This window comes from Myxocyprinus asiaticus, chromosome 26 (genome assembly GCF_019703515.2).
Source record: "Myxocyprinus asiaticus isolate MX2 ecotype Aquarium Trade chromosome 26, UBuf_Myxa_2, whole genome shotgun sequence".
Taxonomy (NCBI): domain Eukaryota; kingdom Metazoa; phylum Chordata; class Actinopteri; order Cypriniformes; family Catostomidae; genus Myxocyprinus; species Myxocyprinus asiaticus.
Genome location: NC_059369.1, coordinates 9,569,374 through 9,583,119, shown reverse-complemented (window position 1 = coordinate 9,583,119; position 13,746 = coordinate 9,569,374). Strand labels below are relative to the sequence as shown.

General features: G+C 39.5%; 1 protein-coding gene across 1 annotated transcript in view; it reads right to left on the bottom strand.

Moving 5' to 3' along the window:
- Positions 1-10,770, bottom strand: part of LOC127416750 (ventricular zone-expressed PH domain-containing protein-like) — a 212,719-nt gene extending 201,949 nt beyond the window's left edge. The window contains exon 1 of the mRNA XM_051656286.1: positions 10,664-10,770. The gene's annotated coding sequence lies outside the window, so the exon portion shown is untranslated. The remainder of the gene's footprint in view (positions 1-10,663) is intronic.
- Between the last annotated feature and the right edge of the window lie 2,976 nt (positions 10,771-13,746).

Genomic DNA, 13,746 nt, shown 5'->3' with positions numbered 1-13,746 from the left:
TGGATGTATTTTAAGGCCTACCTTCAAACTCAAAGTCTGGTTCATCCTATAAACACCATGGAACCACGCAGCCATCATACCACTCAGGAAGAAGACACATTCTGTCTCCTAGAGATGAATATAGTTTGGTGCGAAAAGTGCAAATCAATCCCAGAACAACAGCAAAGGACCTTGTGAAGATGCTGGAGGAAACAGGTAGACAAGTATCTATATCCACAGTAAAACGAGCCCTATATCGACATAACCAGAAAGGCTACTCAGCAAGAAAGATGCCACTGCTCCAAAACTGGCATAAAAAAGCCAGACTACAGTTTGCAAGTGCACATGGGGACAAAGATCTTACTTTTTGGAAACATGTTCTCTGGTCTAATGAAACAAAAATGGAACTGTTTGGCCATAATGAAAATTGTTATGTTTGGAGGAAAAAGGGTGAGGCTTGTAAGCCGAAGAATACCATCCCAACCATGAAGCATGGGGGTGGCAGCATCATGTTGTGGGGGTGCTTTGCTGCAGGAGGGACTGGTGCACTTCACAAAATAGATGGCATCATTAGGAAGGAAAATTATGTGTATATATTAAAGCAACACCTCAAGACATCAGCCAGGAAGTTAAAGGTTGGTTGCAAATGGGTCTCCCAAATGGACAATGACCCCAAGCATACCTCCAAAGTTGTGACAAAATGGCTTCAGGATAACAAAGTCAAGGTATTGGAGTGGCCATCACAAAGCCCTGACCTCAGTCCGATAGAAAATTTGTGGGCAGAACTGAAAAAGAGTGTGTGAGCAAGGAAGCCTACAAACCTGACTCAGTTACACCAGTTCTGTCTGGAGGAATGGGCCAAAATTCCAGCAACTTATTGTGAGAAGATTGTGGAAGGCTACCCAAAAAATTTAGTTACTATTATTCTCTCAACCTAAAGTTGTCATTAATAAAAACATTTAAGTGGTTAGTGGTGCACCAATCAGGAAATTTGAGGCCAATACCGATCTCAGATTTTTTTTAACACTAAGATCGGATTTTTTTAGTGCCCGTTGCCACACTTTTGCAAGTTATATTATGCAGTTATTTGTTTATGTCCCACACAGTAAAATTATGGTAACACTTTACAAAAAGGTTCCATTTGTTAACATTATTTAACGACATTACTGTAGTTAACATGAACAAATAAACTTAAATGTTAGTTACAACATATACTATTACATTTTTAAAATCAAAAGTTGTATTAGTTAAAGCACATAAATGCACTATGAACTAACATGAAATAACAATGAACAATTGTATTTTTATTAACTAACATTATGATTAATAAATGCTGTACAAAATATATTGTTCATTGTTCATGATACCTAATGCATTAACTAATGCTAAAGAAATTAAACCTTTTCATTAAATGTTACCAAAATGACATTAAAATGACATTAATTTTGCATTGCTAACATTTATTGGTATTGAAAACAGTCATGAATGGTTCTGTTGTCAATATCAAAAGGTCATTGTGACATACTGGCAACCAGTAAAAACCATGAGAGCATCACACACAGCAGAGATACTTTCAAAAATAAGAAAAATATATCCATTACAAGCTCTAAAACTGCTCCAGTGAGAAATCATTAATGTCCATGATTTGTTTACTGTCTTTGGCGTCTTGTTGTAACACAAATCACTAATTATTAAGCAAATGTGTGAAGCCGCAGTGCCGTTATTTAAGGTTAAACAGTTATATCTGTGATTAGTTATATTGTAACCAACATTAATCTGATTTAAATTGGGATCCTCACAGAATAGATCTGAGATGAGTCTCTGATGATAAGATATTGAGAGCACCTGCAGAGCACGCATGTTTGATTGACACAGGGCGCTCATATTGAAGGGAGTGAAGCTAAAAGTGCTCATGATCGCTCAAACAGTCAATATTGCTCAACACAACGTCTGATTGTCATGACTCGCGTTACATCACGTGTACACAGATTTGTATTTGCATGTTTATTTGTGGTTTAATTCGTTTTTATACACATATGCAGCTTTATCCTCTTCCTGCTCACTGTGAAACGGAATAACTACCATAATGACTCTAGAAAATGGGCAACTTAATATTCATACACGTGAATTACATCATGTCTGAAAGTTTAAATTCGTGAATACTTAGAATTGCCAACAACTCCCCCTCCAAAGGCCACTCTGTCATGCTTCAAGGGCTGAGCAAGCTCTCATTTATTAGAGTTATAGTGTATGTGTGATTCCTTGCGTGCTGCAAAAAGGATAGGCCCTAAATCTACGCACAATAGGCCGATCGCGGATTTAAGACGAAGTTCGGCCGATTTAGATCGGTGGCAGAGCGATCGGTACACCCCTATAAGTGGTCCTAATTAAACAGTATTTGAACTGTCATATTTTGGAATCATAACTCTAATATATACATTCTTTAAACTTTGGCTTCGAGTACTGCTAACTCAATTATCAAGTACAAAGGGGTCACGTGACGCCATGCAAGGAGCAGACGTGTGAGCGACGAGCTCTGCGCACTTTGCTACATTTTCAATTATTTTCATGTTATAATCTGGTGAATTTGATACACCCAGTTACACAATTGCTCTTTGATGCAAAACATGGCAAAGTAGTCAAAATCCTCGGGCTCTGGAGACATTAAAAGACACTTAAATGTTCAGGATGAAAGCCCCGACAGGCCTACAGACCGGGGACTCAATTTGCATGGCGCGGCGGGAGAGGAGATCCAGCGTCAGTTGTCCAACATGTCAGTGATGTTGACGAAGATTCTTGCTGACTTGGAGGATCTGTAATACGTCGATCGATTACGGCGATGGAAATAAAATTCTCTGAGTAAGGTACAAGAGTGACTGATGTTGAAACACGAATCGATTTTCTGGAATCTTCGGAGAGTGAATTAACCGCTAATCCGCCCACAACCAAAGTTGATTTGGAACATCTCCTTGAAAAGCTTGAAGATCTTGAAAATAGAAGCCGCAGGAATAACGTTTGGAGATAGGCCCGATCAATTCTGGCCAGATTTCTGAGATCATCCGATAAAGATCTTGTGTTGCGCCAGGCGAGGAGTAAAGGGAAGCTTTCTTGGAAGAACCATAATATTTTCTTGTTCCCGGACTTTGCGAACTCGACAAGAGAGAAACGCAATCGGTTCAAGGAATGTAAGAAACTCTTACATCAGAAAAAGATCTCGTTTGCTCTGATGTTTCCGGCCAAACTGAGAATAGAAACGAAGGTCGGTCACAAAGTATTTACATGTCCAAATCTGGCAATGTCTTTTATAGAATCAATGACTGAGTAAACCGTTGGATGTTTCTCATGTGAGTGGGTCAACTTGCTGTACTTACTCCTGAGGAAGCTGGGCGACATTTTGGGTTTTTTGCGTTGGCTCCGCCAAGCGGCTGGAGCTTGTTTTGTGAATTACACTTTTCCTTAAAGAAACTTTTGCATTGAAGTTCCCTGCCAGTTTGAGAGTGGACACTACGGATGACCGCAAAATATCTACATGCTCACACAAAGGATGTCTTTTATAAAGCTTACGAATTGTGTAAGTCATGGTATTTATGTTTCTGCGGCCTCCGAGTGAATTGACTCGATCACCCGGGGAACCGGGATGCCGGTTTTGTTTCTTTTTGCATTGGTTCCGCCTAGCGGCTGGAGCTTGTTCTATTGAATAACACTCCTTTGGAACAGCTGTGGATTAATCAGTTTGTTCTTCGTGCTTATTCCTCCTGCTGGCTGTAGTTTGTTTTTAGTTTTTTTTAACGGAACATTGGAATGATTACGTCATCCGCTGAACTCATAACAGCCGGCTCACGGAACATTCGTTTGTCTGTCCGAGGAATCTGAACGGTTTTATATCAGCTGGAATTTGTTTTGTGGAAGATCACACCTTTGAGACAGTTCTGTGAATGAATCTACACATTCTTTGTGTTCATTCTTATTGACTGGGTTTATTTTACAAAGTATTTTCTGTTATGTAATTTTGCTTCACAAATTTGTGAGGTGAAATATTAACCACAGCCATTGATATTAATAATGCCTTTAAAGAATTCTATATTGATCTTTATAGTTCCACGCCTTCGTCTATTGATGAAGATATAAGAAACTTTGTGGAACCATTAGATCTTCCTAAACTGAAGACTGAGCAAAAAAACTCTCTTGATTCTGAGATAACCTTGGAGGAGCTTGATGAGGTAATTAAGTCCATACCTTCAGGCAAGGCTCTGGGGCCAGATGGTTTTGCCACAGAATTTTTAGATCCTATGCTACAGAACTGGCTCCACTTTTGTTAGAAGTTTATACTGAATCATTAAAGAAGGGAAAACTTCCTCCAACCATGACACAAGCCCGGATCAGTCTGATTCTTAAAAAAGACAAAGATCCAAGCGAGTGTAAAAGTTACCATCCAATCTCCCTGATCCAACTAGATGTAAAAATATTGTCAAACATTTTGGCTAACTGATTAAGTTATGACATCTCTTATACATATAGATCAGGTGGGGTTTATTCAGGGCCGCAGCTCTTCTGATAACATCAGGCGTCTCATCAATATCATGTGGTCAGTGGCGAATGAACAATCTCCGGTCGTTGCCATCTCACTTGACGCCGAAAAGGTGTTTGATATGGTAGAATGGGATAATCTTTTTAAGATTTTGGAAATGTATGGGTTCGGGAGTACATTTATTGGTTGGATTAAGTCACTTTATAAACACCCTGTAGCAGCGGTACAAACAAATGGATTAATTTCAAATTATTTTACTCTGAATAGGGGCACTCGGCAGGGTTGCCCTCTTTCCCCATTATTGTTCTGTCTTGCCCTGGAACCATTAGCAGCCGCGATAAGAAAGGAGGATGATTTTCCAGGGGTGACAGCGGGAGGTGTGGCGCATAAGCTTCTGCTTTACGCAGATGATATTTTATTATTTGTCTCTGAACCTTCTAGATCTATGCCTTGCCTCCACAGAATTATTAATTCCTTTTCCAAGTTCTCAGGATACAAAGTCAATTGGTCTAAATCTGAAGCTTTGGCGCTGACAGCATACTACCCAGAAACGGCTTTCCAGCCGGGCGCCTTCCAGTGGCCCAAACAGAGCATTAAGTATTTGGGGATTTTATTCCCAGCAAATTTGTCTTATTTAGTTAGAGTTAATTTTGACCCTTTAATAAAAAGGTTTTCGAGCGATGTGGGCAGGTGGGCTTCATTACATTTATCGATGATTGGGAAGGTTAATGTTATTAATATGAATTGTATTCCAAAATTCAACTACCTGCTTCAGTCTCTCCCCGTAGATGTCCCCCTCTCTTATTTCAAGCAATTTGATAGCATAGCGAAGTCCTTTATTTGGAATGGTAAGCGCCCCAGGTTAAATTTCAATAAGTTACATAGGCCAATTGACCACTGGTGGGTTAGGCCTAACCAAGATTTTGTTTTATTATTATGCGTTCGGTCTTAGACATTTGGCTCATCGGTCACTTCCACCTGAGAGAGCCCCTCCCTGGTTTCATATTGAAAAGGAAGTTCTTGCCCCTATCTCGCCACTGCAAAGCCTTTCAATCAAACTAGCCGGAGACGTTATTTTGCATTTGCACTCGATATGGACAAAAGTGTCCAGAGTGTTTAATTCGGATATTTATTTAAACGCAGCCTCGAGCATATGGCTGAACCCTAAACTATGTATTAATAAGTCCCCTTTTTGTTGGTCAGATTAGATTGTGAGGGGGGTTAATGCACTTGGTGACTTATATGAGGGTGGAGTATTGAGACCTTTTGAAAATTTGGTTCAACATTTTGGCATTCCCAGATCTGTTTTATAAGTATTTACAGCTTCGCCACCTACTCTGCACTATTTTTGGGAGTGGCACGCACCCCCCGGCAGGTGCTTTGGGAGCGGCAGGTGCTTTGGGAGAAGTGATTGCTGCTTTTGCAAAAGGCCATGAAGCATCAGTGTATTACTCCCTACTAATTCAGAGTCTGGGGGATGGAGCCTTGACTTCTCTCAAGAGAGTATGGGAAAAAGATTTGAATTTGGTATTGGAGGATGGAGTGTGGACTAAGATTCTTACAAATGTCAAGTCTGTATCTAGAGATGCAAGGGTTCGCCTTAAGCAATTTAAGATTTTACATAGATTTTATTGGACCCCCTCTAGATTATATAGGCTTGGTCTTAAAGACACACCCACTTGCTGGCGATGCCAATCACAAATTGGAGACACTACCCATGTCTTTTGGGGGTGTGTTAAGATCCAGGATTTGGTTGAGGGTTTAGAGGTATTTGTGTGATGTTTTGAACACTCAGGTTTTGCTTTGTCCCAGACTCTGTATTTTGGGTGATGGGGCGGTCATGCATTTAGGGTATAATCACATAAAAAATTGGGTTCTGACCAGTCTCATGATCGGCAGGCAAGTAATTTTAAGCGGTTGGAAGTCAAGTGGGAAACCCTCTTTTTCGGAGTGGTGTGTGGAAATGGGGAGGGTAGCTGCATTTGAAGAGGCGGTAAGTAGAAGGCTGGGGTTTAGGGAATAATTTGCTAAAAAAATGATTTTGGAGGGACTCTCGGGGAGGGGATGTGGAGAGTGTAGTTTAGTTTAATCATGTATGTTTATTATTTTATTTATTTATTTATTTGTGTGTGTGTGTATATATATATATATATATATATATATATATATATATATATATATATATATATATATATATATTTATTTTTTATTTTTTTTTGTGGATTGTGTGTGTGTTATGTGGGACCACAGGGGTGTTCATTAGGGGTCAGGTTGGGATTGTATTAGTAGGGTTTAAATGTAAAATGTTGATTCTTTATATATGTGTTGAGTTTTTTCCACTGTCATGTGCATATGAATCAATAAAAATGTTAATTACAAAAAATTATCAAGTACAAAATTGTGGCTGTGTGGAATACCCATAAGTGGTCAAATGTTTGGTCAAAACAAGGGAATTTATGTAGAAAAATAATAATTCTTATTTGAAAATGTATTTAGTTTTACTTCTTATGACTATTTTTGTTGTTTTGTTGTAGCTGGATGATTTGTTGTAGTTGTGATTTGAGTGAAGTCACCATGAGGGTGATTAGTTTTACCTCTGGTGAACTTGGAGCCTGTTAAGTTTAAGCCATTCCTCTTTACTCAATTGTACTTTACAAATGTGCAGATTTATGTGCACTAACAAGTACCGAGTATATCCAAAGTCTTTCTAGCAAGTCAGTCCACTGTCGGCCATCTTTGGAATGCTCTCAGGAGACTATTTCCAGTCATGACAGTGCAGCTCCTATCTACTTTAAAGGAAAAATACCAACATTTCAAAAACGGTTGGTCAAGATTACAATCAAAGAATATATTTCGAGTCACGTGACGCCATGCGAGGATCGGATAGGTGAACGGTGGGCTCGGCGTACTTTGCTAGTTTTGAACACTTTTAATGATATCAACCGGTGAGATCGATACACTGTTTCATAACTGTTCTAGGAGGACAATGTGTCAAAGAATTCAAAATCCTCGGGCTTTGGAAACATTAAAAGACACTTACGTGGGGGCCTGGGTAGCTCAGCGAGTATTAACCCTGACTACCACCCCTGGAGTCACGAGTTCGAATCCAGGACGTGCTGGGTTGGGAGGGTTACTTTTGAAATGTATTCCACTACACATTACAGAATACATGCTGTAAAATGTCATTTGTAATGTATTCCGTTAGATTATTCAAGGTCAGTAACATATTCTAAATACTTTGGATTACTTCTTCATCACTGGTAGATTTTTTTCCACTTGTTTTGACTATAAAAACTCTGCCAGTACAGTAAGACAAAATACACATGTTAAAAATACATTCTCTAAAAAACCTAAATATCTTATGCAGTGTTGTTTCATCCCAATGCGGATGCACGCGCTCGCTTGCTCTTTAAAGTTTAATGGAGACTCGCGTGTGATACGAACAAACAGTTTTGCGAAATACGCGGCTGATTTTGAATTCATAACCTGTTTACATTATAAAACATAGAAAATAGCAGTAAAATGTAAGTGATGCGCTGGAGAGAAACAACTCTCGCGCATCAAACAGCACAAGAACTATGTCAACACACCTGATGCAGCAACCGGTCCACATTAATCTGTATGATTATTATCATCTTTTAAGTGTTTATAAATTCCTCTCATGTGCTGGACAGCTTGGATCATGTTTCTTCCACTACAACTTGTCTCCGTTGTTTTTCAAATGAGTTTCATAATGCAACCCATTTTTAACTGGGCTGTGAAGTGACATCACTGACGGGGCTTCTCTGTGCTTACTCTAACTAATCGATAATGAAATTCGTTGTCGATAATTTCCATTATCGATAATTATCGATTTTATTCGTTGTTGCAGCCCTTGTCCAGAGTGTTTAATTTGGACATTTATTTAAATGTTGCCTCGAGCATATGGCTAAACCCAAAATTATGTATTAATAAATTCTCTCTCTCATTCAAATTCTCCCTCTGCATTTCCATCCACAGAACTGCCACTCACTGGGTGAGTTACAGAAATACTCAAACCAGCCTGTCTGGCACCGTGTAATTGTGTGGCAGCAGTACAGTGCATAAAATCATGCAGAAATGGGTCAGGAGCTTCAGTTAATGTTCACATCAACCATCAGAATGGGGAAAAAATTGATCTCAGTGATTTTGACCGTGGCATGATTGTTGGTGCCAGATGGGCTGGTTTGAGTATTTCTGTAACTGCTGATCTCCTGGGATTTTCACACACAAGTCTCTAGAATTTACTCTGAATGGTGCCAAAAACAAAAAACATTCAGTTAGCGGCAGTTCTGCTGATTGAAATTTCTTGTTGATGAGAGAGGTCAACAGAGAATGGTCAGACTGGTTAGAACTGACCAAGTCTACGGTAACTCAGATAACCGCTCTGTACAATTGTGTTGAGAAGAATATAATCTCAGAATACTATTCTGAGATGCGGGTTGGTGCTGTTTTGGCAGCACAAGGGGGACCTACACAATATTAGGTGTACAGGTGGTTTTAATGTTGTGTCTGATCGGTGTATGTTCCAGACATGCGCTTTCAGTGGCAGATGGCATTGCCTCCGTAACACTCGTTGGAATCACTGATATATATAAAACTGGATTGCTCATGACATCATAACAGTGTAGCCACTGCGCCGCCATATTTCTATACCCAAACATTCCAATGTCCCCGTTGTCTTAATAGGAAATCATCTCATTTCAGCGGGTAAACGTTAGTCATTTAATCACCGATTTTTTTTTTAATCTGAAATCTGCATGTACATCCCTACAAAAAAACATCCTACACATGTAATTAAAGTCAGGAATTTTTCCTGTTTCTTGAAAGCCCGAGCAAGTTATGCGCATCTACAGCAGAATGCGCAGAAATGGAGGGAGACACACAAAGCAAAGTTGGTTAATTATACTAATACACTAGGTTCAAATGGCAAACGAACACGTATATATGACATGTATCCATGTATGACTATAGAGAGCACTTCAATATGAAAACAAGCAAATCCCGGGCATTTAATGCGATTTAGAAATCCCGGTCTGACATTTTTAAAGTCCCTTTCAGGGATAAGGAAGTATCGTCACCATAAACAAGCAGATATTTCAGCTTTTCCTACTTACATTACAACTTGTGGACAGTTTTCCCACTTCCTTTGGTGATCATTGTGCACTGATAGACTGAACACAGGGACAGGTGAATGCTCTGACATCGCGATTCGTGGATATCTTCTCTCTCATAAGGAATATTATCCATAACAAGCTAATTAAACATTAAACATGATTGTCACTAGAGAGTGAAATGCAACTGTCATTTCCGCAGGTCAGAGATGGTGAAACAGGGGTGTTTTCGCCTGTCAGTCATTGCTGCTCTATGAGAGTTTGGGCATACCAAGATGGCCGCTCGAACACTTCCGGTGGCTTCACCTCCTGCAGGTAGTTTACTGTTGTGTCAGCAATCCAGTTCTGTATATACTTCACTGGTTGTTATGCGCGCGGAAACCTCGCCACACGATTCTTTCGTTTATTCTGTCCTTCAAAAGAGATGTTAAATATCACAGCCACTCTAATCACCAACAATATGCACCCCGAAATGTAGTTAGCGAGTTATCGTTGACATTTTATCCATATTTAATAACTTTAATTCGTTAAATGATAGTTATGTTCGGAATAGATACTACCATACTATTCTACTTCTGTAGTTTCTTTATAGTAGTCCAAAACATAGTGTTCATTTCGCATCGATATCGTTTGCACGCCATTGCACTTGTGTATTCGCGACGCAATTTCAACGTCCAGTGACAGGACACTTAACACATCGATACCCATTAATTCAATATATCTGATACATCTGGCGTCAAATCTTTAAGTTTGTGTTATTCAAGCATACCCAACACATGATGCACAATTCGAGGTAGCTCTGTATAAACAGTCGTTGAGCAAAAGAAAACTATTTTATGTTCATTTCGTACTTGCCTCCTTGAGCAAGCCTGACCTAACTGAAAGAGATCTTTACTGCAAGCGCAGATGGATCATTCTCGCAGACCCTGACTTACATTTAATGGAGCATTAAGCCGATACGACACATTCCTTTAAGCATCATGTGTGCAAATAACACGCTCTTAAAATCCTCAAGTTCACTCACCACTTTTCCGTCCACCAACTCCGTGTCTCCAGAACCGACCGTTAAAACAAGCAGACGAAAGACGTGGTTTGTGAAATAGTCCAACGAGAGATGTTCGCTCTTTCTACTAAGTTCTCCCACAGGACGTTTTATTTACAGTCAGTTTGCGACTCATTCCGCCGCCGTGTGGTCCGTGCAGGTGTTACATTCAGCAACAGGTGCATGTATTACACCAGTCCTGCAGTAGATGTCTGCTAGAGACACCTGTGTTCTGCTGTTATGGTGCAGAAACAGTTTGACGAGAATCTTGTAGAACAACATATACATATGTTTATAGTTAGCTAGTAGCTGTCAGGGGAAAAATAAGTATTAAATAAAAAAATTTAAAAAACTTCAAATGCTTCCTCAAACACATATCCATCGCAAATCATAATTTTCCAAGCATTACTGGCAAACTGGGACACCTTTATTGTCAAAGTGTTGTCAGAAACACCAATTTTAGTCTAAATATATCAATTAAACCAATTAAATTTTTTTTTATTAGATTCACAACTTTGTTTCAATCAATTTAGAACACGTTTACGTTTGTATTTATTTCAAACGTGCTACAGATTTGATCCTTTTATATGGCACCCTTCATCCTCTCTTCATTCCACTGATTTATCCTCTTTATTTCGTCCTTTCTTAATTCTTCCTTTTCCACTGACGGTCTTCCCTGCTACTGAAATACATGATTTATTATTATAGTGGGTCAGCATGATAATACACACAAAAATAAATCGTAATTTTAAGATTTAAGCATTTAAAATTCATAACAAACTTGCCTCAATCTGAATTCAGTAATCTTTAAAAATGCAATTGAAATGTATAAAACTGATCCTTACACTGAACTATAGGTGTGTCAGCAGTGAACAAGGAGAGAGAAGTTAGTGAACACAAATGCAATATTTAATGAAGAATATACAAATAACTTCGCTTCAGTGCTACTATGGACAACACTAGTCTCGTTTGGAAGGCTGCATGCTAGGTAGGACACATCCTTTGAAGGCTGCAGTATACCGAGTGTCCTCCTTTAAACAAGTCTTGTTTAAACGAGACGGCCTTCGTAGGACGAACAGAAACGGATCGTAACATGGTTGCTATGACAGCACGCCACTCTTTAACAAGCGCGAGCGCTTTGAGTGAGAAGGGAACAAAGTCCCTCTGGAAGTGAACGTATGAGGTACATTTTAGGAGAGTTATAATGATGTAGAGAGAAAAGAAAATAGATTTTACAGGTGTACTTTTAGTCTAATACTTTAATTATATATGAATATAATTATACATATTATATACTCTGCACCCATCTACTGAGGTACTTCAACTTGGGAATTATCATTCCTTGCGTGTGAACATCATATTTACGGGCAAATTGGCGTAATTTTTTTTTTTTTTAAGCTATTTCTGTTGAAACAAAGAATTGTGGGTTGTCAGTGCCCACCTCATGCATACTCGGAATTCCCGTGAAAGAAAGTCGCATTTAAAGGCTGCATTCGAAGTGTCCTACTCGCTTTTCATATTCGATGACGTATGCGGCCGACGAATGCGACTTCCGGAGGATGCATCCTTCCAAACGAGACACAGCCAAAGAGTGAGGAAACAGGAGGGAATATATACAGGCATGGGAATAAACTACAGGAGGAACAGCTGTGAACGCTGATGGAGAACAGGTGAAACTAATGATGATGGTGCTTGCTGGGAATTGTAGTGTGGGGAACAACTACAACATAAAAGGTCCATGAAGGGGTTAAACTAAGAGTCCATGAACATGAAGGAGTGGTGACATGAAGGGATGTGACAAGGGGTTAGGGATAGTTATTAAATTATACTTTACCTTTATGCTCTGCAGATAGAATTAATTCATTATTTTACCAGAATACATCACAATCACTGGCCTTAAAGGAATATTCTGGGTTCAGTACAAGTTCAGCTCAATCGACAGCATTTGTGGCAAAATATTGCTAACTACAAAATTTTTTTTGACTTGCCCCTCCTTTTCTTTAAAAAACAAAATCTGGGTGACAGTGAGGCACTTAAAATGGAAGTGAATGGAGCCAATTTTTGGAGGGTTTAAAGTCAGAAATGTGAAGCTTATAATTTTATGAAAGCACTTACAGTACATTAATTTGTCTATTAAAACTAATGTATTATTTGAGCTGTAAAGTTGTTTAAATCATAATTTTTACAGTCGTTTTAAGGTTTTAGGGTCTATTGACATTACATCGTCATGAATGTAACTGTCACACCCACACCCTCATCTGCCTTCACCTGCTCCTACTCACAAAGCTTCTAATAAGCTAATCAGCACCTCCTATTGCCAGTCACCCCTCATCATGGCTCTATTTATTCTCTCCCTTTCCCTTCAATCATTGTCAAGTCTCTTTGTTGTACACAGCCCAAAACACACTTAGCTTTCACCTGTTATAATTAAGTGTTATCTTTATCCTTGTTATTGTTCTCTGTCTTCATTATTGTTGGATTTATTGTGTTGTTTCCCTCCTGTATATTCTCCGGCATCATCATTAAAGATCCTGCACTTGGGTTCACCCTCATCTGCTGTGTTTTGTCTTCCCCAAGCTCATGAAAGAAGACTAGACCTGCAAAAATGAACCCAGCAGGATCCAATTACCTGCAACAACCCCATGATGCTCATAAACAAGTTATGCAGCCTTTTGGGGTTGTCGTTCGACATGTTCTGCATCCCATAGGAAGAGTTCCTGTTGCCACCTCCCCGTCATTAGTCAGTGCTACCAGAACTACAGCAGCTTCCCCTGTTAACTCCTTTCCTGACCCTTTGGTTCAAACTCTTCGCCATCCACTGGCCACTCCGACTTTTCCGGTTCTGCCAAGGAGTGCCATGGATTCCTCCAATGTTTTCTCCTGTTCCAGAGTTCTCCACAGTTTCCCCAGCGAGCGAAGATCGCTTGTATCATATCCCGTTTGACTGCGGAAGCCTTAAAGTGGGGAACCGCGATCTGGTGGCGAGGAGGTAAGGTAACTCAATCCTTTGATGCCTTCATCCACTTTTGGGAGGTCTTCGAGCTACCAATGTGGTCCTACGGCGC